Genomic DNA, 20,578 nt, shown 5'->3' with positions numbered 1-20,578 from the left:
TGCTTTGCTGAAAAATAGCCCCAAAGCATGATGTTTCCACCCCCATGCTTCGAAGTAGGTATGGTGTTCTTTGGATGCAACTCAGCATTTTTTCTCCTCCAAACATGACAAGTTGAGTTTTTACCAAAAAGTTCTACTTTGGTTTCATCTGACCATATGACATTCTCCCAATCCTCTTCAGGATCATCCAAATGCTCTCTAGCAAACTTCAGACGGGCCCAGACATGTACTGGCTTAAGTAGGGGAAACACCTGGCACTGCATGATTTGAGTCCCTGGCGAAGTAGTGTGTTACTGATGGTAGCCTTTGTTACTTTGGTCCCAGCTCTCTGCAGGTCATTCACTAGGTCCCCCGTGTGGTTTTGGGATTTTTGCTCACCATTCTTGTGATCATTTTGACACCATGGGGTGAGATCTTGGGTGGAGCCCTAGATGGAGGGAGATTATAAGTGGTCTTGAATGTCTTCCATTTTCTTATAATTGATTTCTTCACATCAAGCTGCTTGCCTATTGCAGATTCAGTCTTCCCAGCCTGGTTCAGGTCTACAATGTTGTTTCTGGTGCCTGGTCTTGGTCACAGTGGAGTTTGGAGTGTGACTTTTTGAGGTTGTGGACAGGTGTCTTTTATACTGATAACAAGTTCAAACAGGTGTTATTAATACAGGTAACGAGTGGAGGGCAGATGAGACTCTTCAATAAGGAGTTATAGGTCTGTGGGAGCCAGAAATGTTGGAAATCCTACAATGATTTCCTGTATTCTTTCCCCCCCCCCCCCATTCTGTCTCTCTTAGTTGAGGTATACCTATGATGAAAATTACAGGCCTCTCCCATCTTTTAAAGTGGGAGAACTTGCACAATTGATGGCTGACTAAATACTTTTTTGCCCCACTGTATTACCCATAGACAGGAGTAACACATTTTTAAATTGTCCCAGACACCCTTTTCTAATCCAGCGCGTAGCATGTTAGTTGGCTTGGGTTGATTGATAGGAATATTTAGTAGATGTTGGGCAGGGAAACAAAAATATTCATCCTTAATGTTATCAAACTGTAATAGAGCTGGATGTGGATCCTCTACCTGTGTGGCTGATGACTCAGACCATATCGGGCAGTCTAAGGTGCCGCTGGTCTTCACCAGAGCCAGCCGCAAGGCAGGATGGGCTTGCTGCGGCAGGCAACACCCGGGTCACTATCCCAGACGCAACTCGACCACACAGGTTACTGGGCAAGGCGAGGTACCGACGGAAGAAGCAGTGGCGTAGTCAACGTAGCAGAAGGTCAAGGCAGTCAGCAAAGGTTCGTAGTCAAAAAACGTAGCAGGAAGGTCTGGATAAACGAGTATGGCAAAATAGGCAATATGAACACTTTCTCTCAGGCAATAGGCACTGAAGATCTGGCAGGGAAGTATAGGAGGTGTAAACAACTCATAATGTGGTGTCAGGTGTATTCACTAATTATAGGCGTATTGGCCCTTTAAATTTCAGAGCTCCGATGCGCGCGCCGGAATTGAGAAAAAGAAGGAGCGGAGCAAGATATGAGACGGGCCGAGATTCCAACGATGCGAATCCCGGCCCTGCCAAGGACACAGGGACACTGCGCTCACAGTCGATGCTTTAGGTCGGAGCACAGTGTGTAACAGTACCCCCCCTTTGGTCCCCCTCCTTTTACGGCTCAATAATCTTTTGAGGAGATTCTGATCTAGGATGTTATCCTCTGGTTCCCAAGACCTCTCCTCTGGTCCGAATCCCTCACAATCTACAAGAAAGACATGTTTTCCTCTGATGAGTTTGGATTCCAGAATTTTCTTGACAGAATATACATCAGAGGTATCCGAGAGGGGAGTAGGAAGAATGTCTTTTTTTAGAGAAGCGGTTATGGATGGCGGGTTTCAAGAGGGAGATGTGGAAATAATTTGGGATCCGGAGGGAGGAAGGCAAATGAAGAGAATAAGCCACTGGATTTAGACATTTCTTGACCTTGAAAGGACCCAAATAGCGTGGACCCAGTTTTAACAGGGTATTCTGAAGTGGATATATTTAGATGAAAACCCCACCTTGTCCCCAGGTGAGTATTCAGGAGAAGGGCGCCTTTTCTTGTCCGCTTGAGATTTCATACGGGTCATGGCACGAAGAAGGGAGAGACGTGTCTTCTTCCAGATGGAGGCCAAGATTTTGAGGGGAGATGAGAGATGAGATGAGAGGCCGAGGCAGCGTCGGGCTCCCAGAAATATGAAACTACACTGTTATTTCATATTTCCCGGACGGTGCCGTACTTGGCCGAGACCAACCGGTGGCACGTGGGGAGATGATCGGCGGTGGGGGGGGGATGAGCAGTGGCAGGAGGGGGATGAGTGGCAGTGGGGGGGGAGAAGAGTGGCGGCAGGGGGGAGATGAGCGGCGGCGAGGGGAGAAGAGCGGCGGCAGAGGTAGATGAGTGGTGGTGGGTGGGAGATGAGTGGCGGCAGGGGGGGAGATGAGCGGCAGCGGGGGGAGATGAGCGGTGGGGAGAGGTGAGAGGCGGCGGCAGGGAGAGATGAGCGGCAGCGGGTTAAGATTACGGGGGAGATGAGTGGGGGGAGTTATGTGATTTATAGGGGGCGGTTGGAGGGGAGATATGAGATGACCAAGTGCCCAGGCTCCTATATGCAGCTGTGATTTCATATTTCCCGCAGGAGCCGTGATCTTGGCTCCCGGCGGGAAATATGAAATTCTGCTCTCCAGACCAAGTTTTGTTAGCCAGGTCCGGGCTGGTTTACATTTATGCTGCTTTGGAGGTGGTTGCGACTTTTTATGCGACTTTCGCACTTGATAAATCCCTGACCACTGCAAAGTGAAAACTGAAATCTGCTTTGGTAAGCTCTTTTGTAGATTTTTGCTTGCAGCCAAAAATTTGCACAAATAATTGCTTAGGTGCACATGCGACTTTTTGTGCGACTTTTGTGAGCAAAAAAGAGCTCTAAATTGCTTGATAAATGCCCCCCCTATATGATGGTAATAATTTAGGAAAACTGTGAGCCTCGACAGAGTGATGTTAACTTTACCTGTGTTGCACAAGCCTATTCTATTTCTTTATTTGTGACTACCTTATGCATGAATTTATCTAAGTAAATAGTTAAGTGACACCTTATGGGGCCCCCATGTGCCCAACCTTTATAGATGCCTGCCCGGCACATGAACAATTTTTAGTCTGCTGATAGTACTGTGGTTGCATTAATCACACTCCTGTCCCTTTAAGGCAGTTGGTACATGCTGAGATTTCACTGTGATAGAAATGTAGTGACTGCCACCATGCTCCTATTGGCACAGAATCCATGCTCTGGTAATTGACGACCAAAAATGAATTGTAATGCTGGTACTGCCTACCTCCCTGACATACACTTATGAGGTGGAGGAGGAGTCAGAGCAGCCAGGCATTGGGCAGCAGGCTGGCTTTCTCTAGTGCCTGAAGTTTGGCTGCACTTACTCCTCCCCCAGTAAGTATAGGCAGCACAGCAGTTAGCACAGGCTGTAAGTGTCTGGTGGTGGGGTACCCCTGTACAGTACAATACAGCTTACACCTTGGCACCTTGGGCGGACAGCCCCCACCCCCTTTCTATTACAGCAATCACACCCCAATCACCCTCAGACAGCTGAGGCAGCTCTATAGATTACTGAAGATTAAGACAAAACGTAACATCAGAATAGTGTGTAAAGCTCTGGAGGAGAACGCCAGTTACAGGACCGCCGTGGTCATGCCGTCATGCCCCCTACATTCATGTCTATTGGAGGGGGCATGATGGCTATGGTTGCTCGACCTCAGCCGTCACACCCTCTCACATGGACATGAATGGAGAGGGGGTGTGACATCACAACCACAGCCACACATAACCATACATGTTCAGAATGCCTGAAGGGGGCTGGTGGTTGTCTCAGTGACTGGACACCAAAGATCCGTCTGTCGGTAGCCGCGGACCCGCCGGTAATGGTGGACATCATCGATCGATCGCGCTGATGTCCGCCATTAACCCTTCAGATGCCGTGATCAATACAGATGGCATCTGCAGCAGTTTGGCACTCAAAATGGTTAATTGGATCGCTTGCGGCACTGCCGCAGGGATCAGATCAGCCAAGATGGCGGACGGAGGTCCCTTCACCTGTCTCTGCTGCTCTCCTGGGGTCTTATGCTGTGATCTGCCTTCCAGCAGGTTTGAGTCTGCCTCCTTTTCCATGCCTTTCCTCGGCCATTAGTCTCTGCCTTTCGTGCTGCTTAGAATATGTTGTTCTGCCCTTTGTTCGTCCTTCTGGTGGCATCATTGGGTTTGAACCTTCCTTTTCTGTGAAACTTTCTAGCATCTGATGCCGCCCTGCTCTGGCCTATAGCTGATGCTGCACTGCAACCGAACTTTCCTCATCCATCCCTACGCTGTAGCGTGCAGTGCAAGGAAGCATCACTTAACATGTAAGGCTTCAGCCAATGCACACAGAGACACTGCGAGGGCTGCATCCTTAAAAGGAGTGGCTAAACAACTAGAATGAAGAGGGTTTGACCAGAATCGGAGCACAGGGAAAGGCGAAGACAACGTCATGCACACCCACACACACATCACAAACACAATATGGCCGCAAAAGGAGCAAGAAATGTGGTCACCAGCAATGGAGAACCCGAAAGACTACACAACATCCTGCCAGGACTTAAGGTAAGTTTTGTCCCAAACAGCTAGTGCTAAGCTCTGCAACACCAGGATGTTCGGATAACACATAGAACCGGGTCACATTGTCTTGAAACTTACACAGCAGTGGAGTACCCCTTTAAGGTTAAAATTTCTGGTCCTCTATCTTATCCTTTCTTAATTAACACTTCGACTTGGGATACTGTCCCCTCAAGTCTGTTTACTAGGAGCTGTTGACACTATAGTATTCATAAATTTGACAAGGAGAGATTAGATTGTATAGAAAATCCAGTCTTCATTGCTCATTGGTGAAACTTGTTACCTTTTTTTTTTTTTTTTTTTTGCCTTCAAAGAGGTTGAGGAACAGTCAGCAAGTGTGAATGTGTCAGTTAATGTGTTACTGTTTTCTTGTGAGATCACATGCAGTTTATACCTGTTGTTATTGGTTGTTGTACCACACTTATCCTAATTATAATATTTACATCATTCTTGCCACTTTCGTTATCCATCAATTTGTGCCCTGCATCAAAAGCTCAATGGCAGTCAAGCCTCATAATCAACATTCAGTTATATTGGTGGTCTCAATGTTATTTTAGGTTGTTTATTATATTTTTTGCACAATTTATAAATAAAACCTAAAGGGTTTTAAGGGTTTTTTCCTTTTTGCAATTTAGTTTTTACTCCTCACCTTTTCTCCAATAATAGCTCTTTCAATTTTGCATGCTTTTTGTGCCACCAATTTTACTTTGTAATGAAATCAATCATTTCACCATAAAATCTAAGGCAAACCCCCCCAAAAATTATTTGTGGGGCATAATTGAAAGAAAAAAAGAAAAAAAAAAAAAACATTTTGCCATTTTTGAGGGCTTCCGATTTAACTTTTCTGTAAAAATGACAGATTGGGGTTTGAAAAAGTTCACATCAGATATTCTAAGTATTATCCAAGGTTTACACTAGTCACACCAGTTTTGCATAAGTGGGCGTGGTTATGCAAATGTCTTTTTTTTCCATGATAGTTTCAAAGGGGTGAGAGTCCAATTTACATAAAAAATTTCACACCAGTGTTTTGCTAGTGTAGAAATCACAGAAATGGTTGTTTTTTTTTTGTTTTGTTTTTTATTTTTCATTCATTTTTTTTTTTGGGGGGGGGGGGAGGAAGGTGTTATTTAAATAATTATTGTAAAATAAATCATTATTATTGTAAAATGTTATTAAAACAATAATATTTTTTTCTTTTTTTTTTAAATGGTCGCTGCACCTGAACTCACATTTAAGTCCTAGAAATGTTTTATATATACAGTTATCGCTTTTCAGGGCACTAGTAATCAGGAAATATTACATAAGATGCTTCCGCTAGAATTTTCGGGGATGTAACATTTGGCACCATAATCCAATATGTTGCCGCCAAAAAAAAAAAGTGGCACGAAAATGTACTCTCACATATTTTCATATTTTTAAAGCAGCACAAGAGACCTTTGAAAATGGGAGAAGAAAAAAAAAAGTAAATTAATAAAGCTGAAACAGAAATTACAGTAGTTTTTGTATATCTCCCCTATTATCTGTATTCTGTAGGTGTATATGGCTACAACGATACAACAATTATATAGGTTTTAATTTGTTGTACTTCTTTTAAAAAATGTTGACTTTTTGTATGAAAATTTGAATGTTTAAAATACGGGGATGTATGAGGGCTAATTTTTTGCGCTGTGATCTGTAATTTTTATTCATACCATGTTTGTTTTGATGGGACGTTTTGATCACTTTTTATGCATTCCTTTAAGACATACAAAGTAAAAAAAAAAAAAAAACGCAATTTTGGGCATGATATTTTTTTTACATATATATATATATATATATATATATATATATATATATATATATATATATATATATATATGCCATTGACTGTTTTTTTAGTCCCCGTAAGGGAATATTAAATGCAATCCTTAGATTGCATACATATTTAGTGCTATGCTATAGCACAGCATTGATCAGTGTTAGGGCGCTCCATTGCTCCACCCTGCCATGGCTGACTAGAGCATTGGTGTGCTGATCGGATGGCGAGGAGGCAGGTAAGGGTCCTCCTAACATCCTCTCAGCTGATTGACACCACAGTTTTAAAGTGGTGGTCCCGATCAGCTACGCTGAGAAGCCGGGACGAGTTTTTCTTTTACATTTTTGATGTCGCAATGAACTTTGATCACAGCATCTAAAGTGCTAAAGCTAGGCATCATCATGATCAGTGATGTCCGGCATTAGGTGATAGCTGCCGGAACCATCCCGCTATGAAGTGTTCAACTCCTGAGCCACGTCATAAAAGGGGAGAGGGCACAGAGTGTACAGGTACTTAAAAATAAATAAATTGTGCTTTCTACAAATGTTTAACATAAGCAAAATATCCTAATTTATAAATCAAAGCTCCTTGGACTGCAGAGATTTTTTCTAAGACCTCCTTCCCTAGTTTTTTAGCAACACAATGCCAAACAATGCCTTGCAGGCTTGCAGTAGTTAGACAGACTTTAGTTCAGGCAACAGTGACTACAGATGGACTCGACTTGACAGAGATGGTAACTGACAATAAGATGACTTGACTTACTGATGACCGACTTGTGGCTGCAGGACTTTAGGCTTGAGGCCTTCAATGCTCTGGACACACTGGAACAACTTGACTGGACTTGACCTCAGCAGAAGTAGCAATGTGCTAAGAGAGAGATTGCAGCCCCTCTCCTTGTTATATAGGGGCGCTGTGCAAGGAGCCCATAGGTCACTTGAGGGGGTCACCTGGTCACTAGTGCCTCCTGGGTAACAACCATGTGGTACAAACATTAAAGCAACAGTACATTATATGAGGCAAACCTACATACATAATAGGGGTATGCTGCAGGAGAGCCCAGGGGACATGCAGGGACTCTGCCTGACAGGACAGGAGGACAGTACTGGGCTACATCATCACATACTGGGACATCACAGCCTCTATTGTCACATCATGCCCTGCAGAGATCATATCAGCAGCTGGCCTAAGTATGCACAAATGGCCTCTGTAAGAGCTGATATGACCAGGAATAAGATACAGATAATCATTTCCCACAAAAGTTCTAACAGTCATAGTCATGTCAGGCCCTATTCTAAGTAAACATGTCAGCACATTCACTGCACTGCCTGGTGGTGTCACCATGTCCCTGGTTGCCCTCACACGAGGAGAGGGCGGAAAGCACCCAAAATCCTTCCATGGTATGAAATCTGCTATGTGGGTGAGAACAAGGACAAATCATGGTTAATTAACCCCTTAAGGACTCAGCCCATTTTGGCCTTAAGGACTCAGACAATTTAATTTTTATGTTTTCATTTTTTCCTCCTCGCCTTCTAAAAATCATAACTCTTTTATATTTTCATCCACAGACTAGTATGAGGGCTTGTTTTTTGCGCGACCAGTTGTCCTTTGTAAAGACATAACTCATTATATCATAAAATGTATGGCGCAACCAAAAAACACTATTTTTTGTGGGGAAATTATAAAGAAAAACGCAATTTTGCTAATTTTGGAAGGTTTCGTTTTCACGCTGTACAATTTATAGTAAAAATGACGTGTGTTCTTTATTCTGAGGAACAATACGATTAAAATGATACCCATTTTTACATACTTTTCTATTATTGTTGTGCTTAAAAAAATCACAAACTTTTTACCCAAATTAGTACGTTTATAATCCCTTTATTTTGATGACCTCTAACTTTTTTATTTTTCCGTATAAGTGGCGGTATGAGGGCTCATTTTTTGCGCCATGATCTGTACTTTTTTTTTATACCACTTTTGCATATGAAAAACTTTTAATACATTTTTTATACTTTTTTTTTAAATAAAATGTATTAAAAAAGTAGCAATTTTGGACTTTTTTTTTTCATTCACGCCGTTCACCGTACGGGATCATTAACATTTATTTTAATAGTTCGGACATTTACGCACGCGGCAATACCAAATATGTCTATAAAATTTATTTTTTTACCCTTTTTGTGGGTAAAATAGGAAAAAACGGACGTTTTACTTTTTTATTGGGGGAAGGGATTTTTCACTTTTTTTTTACTTTTACTTTTACATTTTTTTTTACACTTGAATAGTCCCCATAGGGGACTATTCATAGCAATACCATGATTGCTAATACTGATCTGTTCTATGTATAGGACATAGAACAGATCAGTGTTATCGGCGATCTTCTGCTCTGCGGGCGATCCGATCATTCATTGAAATTGCGCACTGCTGCAGATGCCGGGATTTGTATTGATCCCGGCACCTGAGGGGTTAATGGCGGACGCCCGAGAGATCGCGGGCGTTGGCCATTGCCGGCGGGACCCTGGCTGCGATCAGCAGCCGGGATCAGCCACGCATGACACGGACATCGCTCCGATGCCCGCGGTTATGCACAGGGCGTAAATGTACGTCCTGGTGCGTTAAGTACCACCGCACCAGGACGTACATTTACGTCCTGCGTCCTTAAGGGGTTAAAGGGGTATTACAGGAAAAAAACTTTTTTTTTTTTTTAATATCAACTGGCTCAGGAAAGTGAAACAGATTTGTAAATTACTTCTATTAAAAAATCTTAATCTTTCCAATAATTATCAGCTGCTGCATTTGATTTGTTCTTTTCTATCTGGCAACAGTGCTCTCTGCTGACATCTCTGCTTGTCTCGGGAACTGCACAGAGTAGAAGAGGTTTGCTATGGGGATTTGCTTCCACTCTGGACAGTTCCCGAGACACGTGCCATCAGAGAGCACTTAGACAGAAAAGAACAACTCAACTTCAGCAACTCATAAGTACTGAAAGGATTAAGATTTTGTAATAGAAGAAATTTACAAATCTGTTTAACTTTCTGGAGCCAGTTGGGGGAGAGAAGGGGCAGCGGCACCCATTGCCGGCGCCGCTGCCCCGTTGCCTCCCCCCATCCCCGGTGGCATAATTACCTGGGTCGGGTCCGCGCTGCTGCAGGCCTCCGGCGTCGTTGCTATGCGCCGCACGGCGCGGCGCATGACGTCAGTGCTCCGCGCCGTGCATAGCAACTACACAGGGGACGCGCGCCGGAGGCCTGCAGCAGCCCGGACCCGACCCGGGTAATTATGCCACCGGGGATGGGGGGAGGCAACGGGGCAGCGGCGCCGGCAATGGGTGCCGCTGCCCCTTCTCTCCCCCTGGCTATCGGCACCGGCACCGATAGTCAGGGGGACAGAACGGGCAGTGGCGCCGATAGCAGGGGGGAGAGAAGGGCCGGCAGCAGGGCTCTAGACCCCAGGAAAGGCAGGGGGAGAGAAGCGGGCAGCGATGGCCTCTCTCCCCCTGCCTTTCCTGGGGGTGTATCGGGGTATACACGCACACACACGCACCCTCATTTTACCATGGATATTTGGGTTAAAAACTTTTTTTACCCAAATATCCTTGGTAAAATGAGGGAGCGTGTTATAGGCCGGTGCGTGGTATACCCCGATAAATACGGTATATATTGTTTTTTTTTTTTTCCTGGATAACCCCTTTAAGGTTCCTGCTCACATGATGAAACACTATTCTTCCACAACCTTAAGCAGTGGAGCAGTGGAACAGTGGAGCAGCTGCCCAGAGTAACCAATCAAACATTGTCTTCAATTCTTAAAACAGCCTCTGAAAAATGAAGGCTACAATCTTGATGAAAATATCCAGAGGATTTACCCTAGTGGTTAAAGAGAGGTTAGAGATGTGCCAGTTTAATTAAAGTTTGCACAAGCTTGTCTTAGATTAAACCTATCTATTGGCTTACTTTACACTAGAATCATTTTGGGTAATTACCCCATGTCTATTTTATAAAAGTCACACCCCATTCCAATAAGCCATGCCCCTTTGGCAGATGATTTCTAAAATGTGTCTTAAAACACATAATAAAGTAAACCATTTTTGTCACTCATTTTCTCATAATTCTAGCACATTTGCAATACTGATTGTGCCCCAACATTTTTAAGCACACTCAGTGCCTTAACCAAAAAAGCCATGCAGAGTGGCAAAATAAATTCTGAGTGAAATTAAACAATATAACTGAGTTACAGTATGTTCATGTAGGATAATGCTAAATATTCACATCTAGACAGTCTTACCGATTGTGGATATTAAAAATCTTAATAAGACGTAGCGCTCAAAAGTAAGGGATTAAAAAAGAAAATATTCTTATTCACCCATAAATGATTATAAACATGGCAATGTGTCTGCTCACTCCTGAGCCTTTGTCAAGGCATTGTGGATATTACAAGACTTTATATTTATATAACAAAATTAGAATCCTGTGTTCGACTTTCCTGCGCTGACAATCAATGAGTTAATAAGTGTCTGTTTCTTTTGGATAAATAAACCACTTAGTAAGTGCTAAAATCCTGCAAAAGTTGCTATAGTTTTCACGTAGCTAATGAACCTGGAAATATGCCTGATCGATCACTAATTACACACAAAGCACCCTATTAGATTTAGTGATGCCGCCTTTCACACAACACAACCAAAATTCCCAGTTTCAGATTTCTTACAATGAACCAAATGTTCCCTGGCATTCATCTGTGCCATTTGCATATTAATTAAGATTGTGGCCTTTAGCCATATTATACTGTACCTCTCTCGCCATCTTGGCAGTTGCTTCATTGAAATCATGAATAATATATAATATACCAAAGAAAAAAGGGTAAAAACCCCAAATAATTTAAAACATAGAATAAAAAATTACAAAACTATGTGTTGTAGGTAGACATTTCAATAAAAATATTTACCTAATATATTTGTATCTTTATGTAGTAATACTACTACTACAACAACAACAACAACAACAACAACAACAACAACAACAACAACAACAATAATAATAATAATAATAATAATAATGTAGTTTGGATAATATATTTGGTGTAGTTTATCATTATCATACTGGTGAACTCCAGTTGCAAATTTCACAATGCAAAAATACACAGAAACTCCCATGTAAAATTCACAATTGTGGATCTGCAACTATGGATTTTTCAGCTTTTTTTCAGCAGATCCTGCGTGTGAATGCAACCTTATTATAATTTTTTTTATATATTTTTTTTGTTTTAGGCAAAGGATTTGAATGCAGTATTTCCTGCTCTCAAGACTTTATAGATCCATAGAAAACATATGGAAATGGTATTATCAGGATATAACTTTTATGAAAAAAACTTGGACAAAACATATATTGACCATCAAGCCCTGATGGTATGGTAAAATATAAAATTTTTAAATATGATGGTGTAAACGTAATATAGACTTATACATCCAAGATTATGTAACAACATGCATAAATATTGTGATGAAAAGCAACAGTATGGAAGGATAACTGGTTGATCTGGCTAATGTTACATTGCCAAACAATAAATGCAAATATGGACAAGATGTCATCCACAGTGAAGGTAGTAGTCCTGTAGTCCAAGTTTTATATAGAGCTGTTCTGATGCACTAAAAGTTCCCAAGTGGACAGTCTCCTTCATAATTCTTTAAAGAAACATTCAGTTTATAAAATTGTATCCCCTTAGGGGATAAGTGTCTGATCATGGGGGTCCAACCTCTGAGACCCCCCACAATCTCCACAATGGGATCCATGCTCCAGCTTCTGAAATAATCTGGTCTCAGCAGTGATGGGCAGCTCAGTCAATCACAGTCGGTAGCGATTTCTCCCCATCACTCTTAAGACCAGTTTGACTTGGAAAGTGGGGGCTGAAGAGCTTAGGAAGACTAGTCAGGCCCACTTTGGAGATCACAATGGCTCCCAGTAGTCAGATCCCCAGGCAAGTTGACACTTTTCCCCTATCCACAGGGAAGGGGGTATGTTTTTTGCAAACTAAACTTTCCCTTTATATATAAGAAGTTTGGAAAAATCAGGACTCTTTCTGTAGCTGGTAATCCCACCAAACTAGGTAATCAGGGGAGAAATAGTCATTCTGGCTGAACTCCTAAGATCCTGTGTGTAGATGGAAGAAAGTTCCAAAAAGTCAGCCATCACTGCAGCACTACACCAATTTAGGACTTATGGAAGAGTGACCAGAACGAAGCCTCTCCTCAGTAAAAGACTTGTGAAAGCCACCTAGTCACCAACAGTGTGCAAAATAACATCTACAAAACTGTCAGATTGTGAGAAACAAGACTTGCAGGTCTGTTGAAACCAAAATTAAACTTTAATTAATCAATTAATGCCTGGAGAAAGCCAGGCTCAGTTCATAACCTACCCAATGCCATCCCTACAGTGAAGCATGGGGGTGACAGCATCATACTGTGGGGGTGTTTTTGAACAAATGAGACTGGATGACTGATTAGATTTGAGGGAAAACTGAATCCAAAGTGATCTAGACTTTAAATTGGCCCGGAGGGTCACCTCCCAACAAGACCAGCCAGCCAAGACAGCACAATAGTGGCTTAAAGGAGCACTACACTGGAAAACATTTTTTTTTATCAACTGGTGCCAGAAAGTTAAACAGATTTGTAAATTACTTCTATTAAAAAAATCTTAATCTGTCCAGTACTTATTAGCTGCTGTTCTGATCCACAGGAAGTTATTTTTTTTTTATTTCCTTTTTGCCTGACCACAGTGCTCTCTGCTGACACCTATGTCCATTTTAGGAACTGTCTGGAGCAGGAGAGGTTTGATATTGGGATCTGCTCCTACTCTGGACATTTCCTAAAATGAACAGAGGTGTCAGCAGAGAGCACTGTGGTCAGGCAGAAAGGAAATTCAAAAATAAAAGAACTTCCTGTGGATCATTACAGCAGCTGATAAGTACTGGAAGGATTAAGATTTTTTTTATAGAAGTAATTTACAGATCTGTTTTACTTTCTTGCCCCAGTTGATTTAAAACAAATGTTTGCCAGTGGAGTACCCCTTTAAGGACAACACTCTGAATTTTCTTGAATGGCCCAGCCAGGGCCTTAATCCAGTTGAGCATCTCTGAAGAGACCTAAAAATGGCATCAACAACCACCTTGATATACCAAATCTTGTGGTATCATTAACAAGAAGACTGGAGGCTGTAAAGGCTGCCATGTTTTTATGTAATGATAAGAACAATTGAAGATGAAACAGTTGTCAATTGAGGCACTTGTATTTTTATTTAGGTTTTCACAAGCCAGCTATAACATTCTTGGCATATTTAATGTATTGGTACCTTCTGGGTGGTTCTCGACTTTGCACATTTCCTTCTTTAAAGAAATGTTCATTTCACAATAAGTTAATTGTAAAATAATTCCTCCCAGGACCGCAAACTATTAGCATGTAAGATGTTCCGATTTCTGCATTACTACTACAAGAAACATTAACCATTACCTAGTGTCCATCATTATCATCAGTGGGTTGTCTGTGTAATGCAGCACAGGACCAGGATTGGACATACTACTGGTGCATCTGTGCAGCTACACTAGGGCCCAAAAGTTTCGGGGTCCAACTATCATCTTAATTTCAGAAAACCATTTTCTCTTGTGTGAAGGGTGATGCGGGTAGTATGTTTCTGCTAGCTTTTCTACTCATTCATATCAGCTTCCAGGTTATCGTCACTCCATATACTACTGCTCATGCTCCTTCTCCTGCCTGATAATCTACTTGACTCCTTAGGGTGGGTGCATGATCTCTATCTCTGCTTCGCTAAGGGACTGTGTACAGTGGTCTGGATTCTTACAGTTAAAGGGGTTGTCCAGGATTAGAAAATTGCATAGTACAGCATAGTATAAAAATAGCAGAAAGAGTTGTATGTATTTATAATGGGAGTAATTCTCTAATGTTATATGAAGTGCTGCTCTTACCACGGTGGGCACATACCCAAACCCCCGAGGTAAGGGCATTGCTGCCACTGACTGGCATTTATTACTAGGGATTGGAGAATCGAATCTGAAAAATCTGAATTCGTTATGAATATCAGGAAAAATTCTATTCGCAACGAATGCAAATATTGTCGTAATTCGATTGCGCAAATCGCTTCATTAAACTCCATTTAGTGCGGTCCAAGCTCCATGGCATCTAAAATGGTGGATCCACATGTGAGGATATGGGGCAAGGAATCCTGGGAAGGCAGAAACAAGGGTAGGCGGGATGACCCTGAATCACATGCAGCATGCAGCCTATCAGCAGCCAGCCATCCCTGTGATGTCAAAACCCTATATAATCGGCAGCCATCTTGCGGCCAGTCACTTCATTCTTTTATTGCAGAGAGAGAGAGAGAGAGAGAGAGAGAGAGAGAGAGAGAGAGAGAGAACAGAGTGTTTTGCACAGAAAAGCATTTTTACAGCAGTGATAGACCTTCCAGTCACATCAGCATTCTGTTGCAGAGAGAAAGGGACAGAGAACAGTGTGTTTTGCACAGAAAGACATTTTTACAGCAGCGATTTACCTCCCAGTCACATGAGCGTTATGTTGCAGAGAAGGACAGATAACAATGTGTTGCACAGAAAAGCTTTTTTACAACAGCGATTAACCTGAAGCCCAAATCCAGTCTAGAAGCACTAATAGGGAAGGGAGAAGGATTGAGAGATACAGTTCAATTTTGGGTGTAGTACACAGTGACTCTGTGCTGCAGCACTGGTGTGTACAACAACTAAAAAGCTAATAGCAGCAAGCCAGTTAGGGTGAGCAGAGCACTAAAAGCATATTGTCCTCTATTAAGTGTAACCTGTGCGTTCATTTAAGTGGTTAATCATTTTGTTCCTGTTAAAGTCTTAAGGGCCTAGATACTATGAAAGGCCAGGAAAAAGTACACACCTGCTGGTGTTGTAGACAAATACTGTTTTAAGCATAGAGGAGCGCATTGTCCTCCCCTCATATGTACATACCTCATATGTGTTACGCCGAGCGCTCCGGGTCCCTGCTCCTCCCCGGAGCGCTCGCGGCGTTCCTCTCTCTGCAGCGCCCCGGTCAGACCTGCTGACCGGGAGCGCTGCACTGACACTGCCGGTGGGGATGTGATTCGCATAGCGAGACACGCCCGCTCGCGAATCGCATCCGAAGTCTCTCACCTGTCCCGGTCCCCGGCTGTCTCGTCCTGGCGCGCGCGGCTCCGCTCCTTAGGGCGCGCCCGCGCCAGCTCTCTAAGATTTAAAGGGCCAGTGCACCAATGATTGGTGCCTGGTCCAATCTGTCTATTAGCCTCCACCTGCTCCCTGTCTATATATACTCACTTCCCCTTCCCTTCCTTGCCGGATCTTGTTGCCTTGTGCCAGAGAAAGTTTTAGTGTTGTCCAAAGCCTGTGTTCCAGATCTTCTGCTATCGTCATAGACTACGAACCTTGCCGCCTGCCCCGACCTTCTGCTACATCTGACCTTGCCTCTATCTAGTCCTTCTGTCCCACGCCTTCTCAGCAGTCAGCGAGGTTGAGCCGTTGCCGGTGGATATGACCTGGTTGCTACCGCCGTAGCTAGACCATCCCGCTTTGCGGCGGGCTCTGGTGAATACCAGTAGCAACCCTAGAACCGGTCCACCGACACGGTCCACGCCAGTCCCTCGCTGACACAGAGGATCCACATCCAGCTAGCTGAATCATAACAGTATGTACATCTCAATGGTGTACAATATTGTTCCTGTTAAAGTTTTAAGGGCCTAGATACTGTGAAAGGCCAGGCAAAAGTACAGCTGGTGTTTTACACAAATACTGTTTTAAGCGTACTGGAGCACATTGTCCTCCCCTAATAAGTGCATAACACATATGTGTGTCTAAGTTGTGTATTAATTTGTTCCTGTTAAAGTCTTAAGGGCCTAGATACCGTGAAAGGCCGGGCAAAAGTACACACCTGCTGGGGTTGTAGACAAATACTGTTTTAAGAAAAGTGAAGTGCATTGTCCTCTCCTCATAAGTGCATACCACATATGTTCATCTAAGTAGTGTACAATTTTGTTCCTGTTAAAGTCTTAAGGGCCTAGATACTGTGAAAGGCCAGGAAAAAGTACACACCTGCTGGTGTTGTAGACAAATACTGTTTTAAGCATAGAGGAGCGCATTGTCCTCCCCTCATAAGTGCATACCCCATATGTACATCTAAGTGGTGTACTATTTTGTTCCTGTTAATGTCTTAAGGGCCTAGATACTGTGAAAGGCCAGCCAAAAGTACACATCTGATGGTGTTGTAGACAAATACTGTTTTAAGCGTAGTGGAGCGTATTGTACTCCTATCATATACACACTAAGTATATCAGGCAGATAAGTGCCAGGACATGCACAGAGGAGTGGCAGAGGCCTAAATTCATCAGGCAGAGGTTGCAGCAGACTAGGGGCAAGTGGCTGCAGGTGTCGTAGCAAGATGACTGAGCTCCCAGTATCAGCTAGCGGTTGTGTCTCGACCAGCAACCAATCTGCCGTCATCGATAGGTTAACACGGTCATCCATTTCCTCACAAGTGACATCTGACACTCCCAGTCAACAGTCGGTGGGTTCCTCAGACACAACCCTCAGTTGGCATGGCCCAGGAGCAGTCCCCGTCTACCCATTGCCTCTGTCCTATGCTGTTCCCTCCCCCACAGAAGTATCTTATGCTGTGGGTTCAGCTCCACTATTTAGTGAGGACTATCTACTAGAGGACAGTCAGCAGCTACTGTCCAGCCAAGAAGTGGAGGAGACATCCCCCACTTCCTACGCTAGGCGGGAAAGTAGTGATGAGGAGGGTGGCGTGGAAGGTTGTGTTGCGACTGTTCAGGCTCCTGAAGCAGACACTGTTGAGAACCTGAAGAAGACATCAGGGACGTGCAGACACAACTCGATGATGATGAATCCAATCGCACTTGGGAGCCGGGTGCAGAAGGGGCTTCATCATCATTAGGAGAAGAGAGTGTAGGTAGACCATGAGACAGCAGCTGAGTAGTGTTGCTCGCGAATATTCGCAATTCGAATTTTATTCGCGAATATCGCATATTCGCGAATTTGCGTATATTCGCTAATATAGCACTATACATTCGTAATTACGAATATTCGTTTTTTGTTTTTGTTTTTTTTTCACAATACACATCACAGTGATCATCCCTCTCTGCTTCCAGCTTGTGTGGTGTAAAGAAGGCTCTAATACTACTGTGTGATACTGATGTGCGAGTTTTTTTGTATGTGAAAAATTCCGCATATGTTAATTTTTGCATACGCGAATATTCGCATATGCGAAAATAACACGAGAATATTACGAATATGCGAATTTAGCGAATATATGACAAATATTCGTGCGGACTGTTCGTCGGAAAATCAGCTACTCGGCGGTGTGGCAGTTTTTCATCAAGCATAAGGAGTATGGTATCCTGGCCACATGCATCATTTCGGTAGAAGGTGAAGTATTGCCAGGGTCCCAATGTTGGCACCACGGCCTTGGATCAACATACACAGCTTCACCATAAAGTGGACTGGGAGAACTGTGTCTCTGATGTGGTGGTCCAGCCTGCTGCATCACCCAGTGGCAGGCCACTCCCTGTTTCAGCCAGCCAAAGCTCCACCACCTCAGCCGAAGGGAAATGTGTGTAATACCCATCTTCTGTCGCTCCAAATACTCCTGCTCCTCCTACTTTTCCTACCTACCTAATTCCGCCAGCAATCCATCGGCGAAGCCATGTCCAAGAGACAATAGTATGCACCCACTCATCCAATGGCGCAGTAGCTGAATGTGCTGCTGTCCAAGTTGCTCGTGCCTATCTTTTCAAGTGGTGGACTCTGCACCTTTAAGAGAACTGATGGCTTGTGCCGAGCCGAGGTGGAGACTCCACAGCTGTCATTTCTTTGCGAAGAAGGAATCAACAGCCCTGCACAATTTTGTGGAACGGAAGGTTAGCCAGTCCTTGAGCCTGTCGGTGTATACCAAAGTGCAAGGCAGTGTCGGCATGTGGAGCTGTTTCTATTATCAGGGATAATACATGTCCTTTACGGCCCACTGGGTGCACATGGTTCCTGCACATCCCCAACACCAACTTGGACAGGACATGCTGCTTCCACCTTCACGCTCTCAGACCGTTGGTCCTGTGGCAGTGTGTGACTCCGCCTCCTCATCCTCCACCGTTTCCTCAGCCTTCACTGCACTGACAAGTCTCAGTGCCCCTGCAGCATACAATGTGTGCAGGGCACAGCGGTATTTTTCCAATAGATTCCCTTTGTGGAAATCCAAAAACACCCTGATTTCCCATATACCTATTTAATTATTCCCATAAGCTTTATTAGTTTCCACACTTTTAAAAACTGATAGTGCTGTATACCCTTTTATTGTGCTTTCATTGATTTGTCAATATAAGAGCTCTGCCGCTGTGCTCTATCTTGTTAACAAGTAGTAACTGGATGTGTCTGCAGATCACATCCAATTGCTTCCTTAGGTAACAGCACTATCCCTAATAAAAATTCCCTACTCTGCCCCCCTCAACATATTTCGCTACAAAGTAGCTTTGTCAAGAGGCGGCGGGCATCTGGTGTCACGCTGTTCTTCACATGGTTTGCCTTGGCAAACTGAGTCACACAGGGGAGGAACTGCTAAAAGTCTTTAACCCCTTCCCGCAGAATGTCATATATAAACCCCGGGTTGTGCAGTGCGTTCGCGCATCCCGGCGTTTATAAATGACATGCAGTTAACCCGGCGATGCGCAGCATCGCACGGGTTAACTGGCAGAAGTCCCGCTGTTTCCAGCAGGGGACAACTTCTGCTTCACCCCCAGGACCATCAATTGATGGTCCTGGTCAGCGATCACTGTGATTGGTCCCTGTGGACCAATCACAGTGATCTGGGGTGAAAGTTCAGATCCCCCGCACTGCCCGCCCCTGGAAGTCGGGCAGAACGGGGGGACGAAGGCTGCAGGGGCTCGCGGGGACCTGCGGCACACAGGGGGAACACGTGGGGACCGGCGGACTTACCTGGAGCAGCGGCAGGACCGAGGAGCAGCGGCAGGACCGGCCACGTGGGCGAGCAGCGACGGGACCAGCAGGTAAGTATGTAGTCCTCAGAGGCAGCAGTGAAGATCTTCACTGCTGCTTCTAGGAGTCTGAAAACTACAACTCCCAGCATGCCTAGACAGCCTTTGGCTGTCTGGGCATGCTGGGAGTTGTAGTTTTGCAACATCTGGAGGGCCCCAGTTTGGAGACCATTGTATAATGGTCTCCAATCTGTGCTCTTCCAGCTGTTGCAAAACTACAACTCCCAGCATGCACTGACTGTCCAGGCATTGTGGGAGTTTTAGTTAAGCAACATCTGGCCCTTCAGATGTTGCCGAACTACAACTCCCAGCATGCCCTTCAGCTGTCTGGGCATGCTGGGAGTTGTAGTTTTGCAACAGCTGGAGACACACTGGTTGGGAAACATTGTTTCTAACTCAGTGTTTCCTAACCTGTGTGCCTCCAGCTGTTGCAAAACTATAACTCCCAGCATGCACTAAAAGACCATGCATGCTGGGAGTTGTAGTTTTGCAACATCTGGAGGGCCCCAGTTTGGAGACCATTGTATAATGGTCTCCAATCTGTGCTCTTCCAGCTGTTGCAAAACTACAACTCCCAGTATGCACTGACTGTCCAGGCATGCTGGGAGTTTTAGTTCAGCAACATCTGGCCCTTCAGATGTTGCCGAACTACAACTCCCAGCATGCCCTTCAGCTGTCTGGGCATGCTGGGAGTTGTAGTTTTGCAACAACTGGAGACACACTGGTTGGGAAACATTGTCTGTTTCTAACTCAGTGTTTCCTAACCTGTGTGCCTCCAGCTGTTGCAAAACTATGACTCCCAGCATGCACTAACAGACCATGCATGCTGGGAGTTGTGGTTTTGCAACAGGGTACATTCACATGGGCGAGGCTTTTACAGTGGGTTTCTCGCATCTTGAGATGCAGCAAATTTTGCGCTGGGAAACTCGCTGTAATCCCCCGCCCATGTGATTGTACCCTAAAAACACTACACTACACTTACACAAAATAAAATAAAAAGTTTAAAACACTACATATACACATAC

Source organism: Hyla sarda, chromosome 6 (genome assembly GCF_029499605.1).
Source record: "Hyla sarda isolate aHylSar1 chromosome 6, aHylSar1.hap1, whole genome shotgun sequence".
NCBI lineage: Eukaryota > Metazoa > Chordata > Amphibia > Anura > Hylidae > Hyla > Hyla sarda.
The sequence above is the reverse complement of the archived record's forward strand: the minus strand, read 5'-3'. Positions refer to the sequence as shown.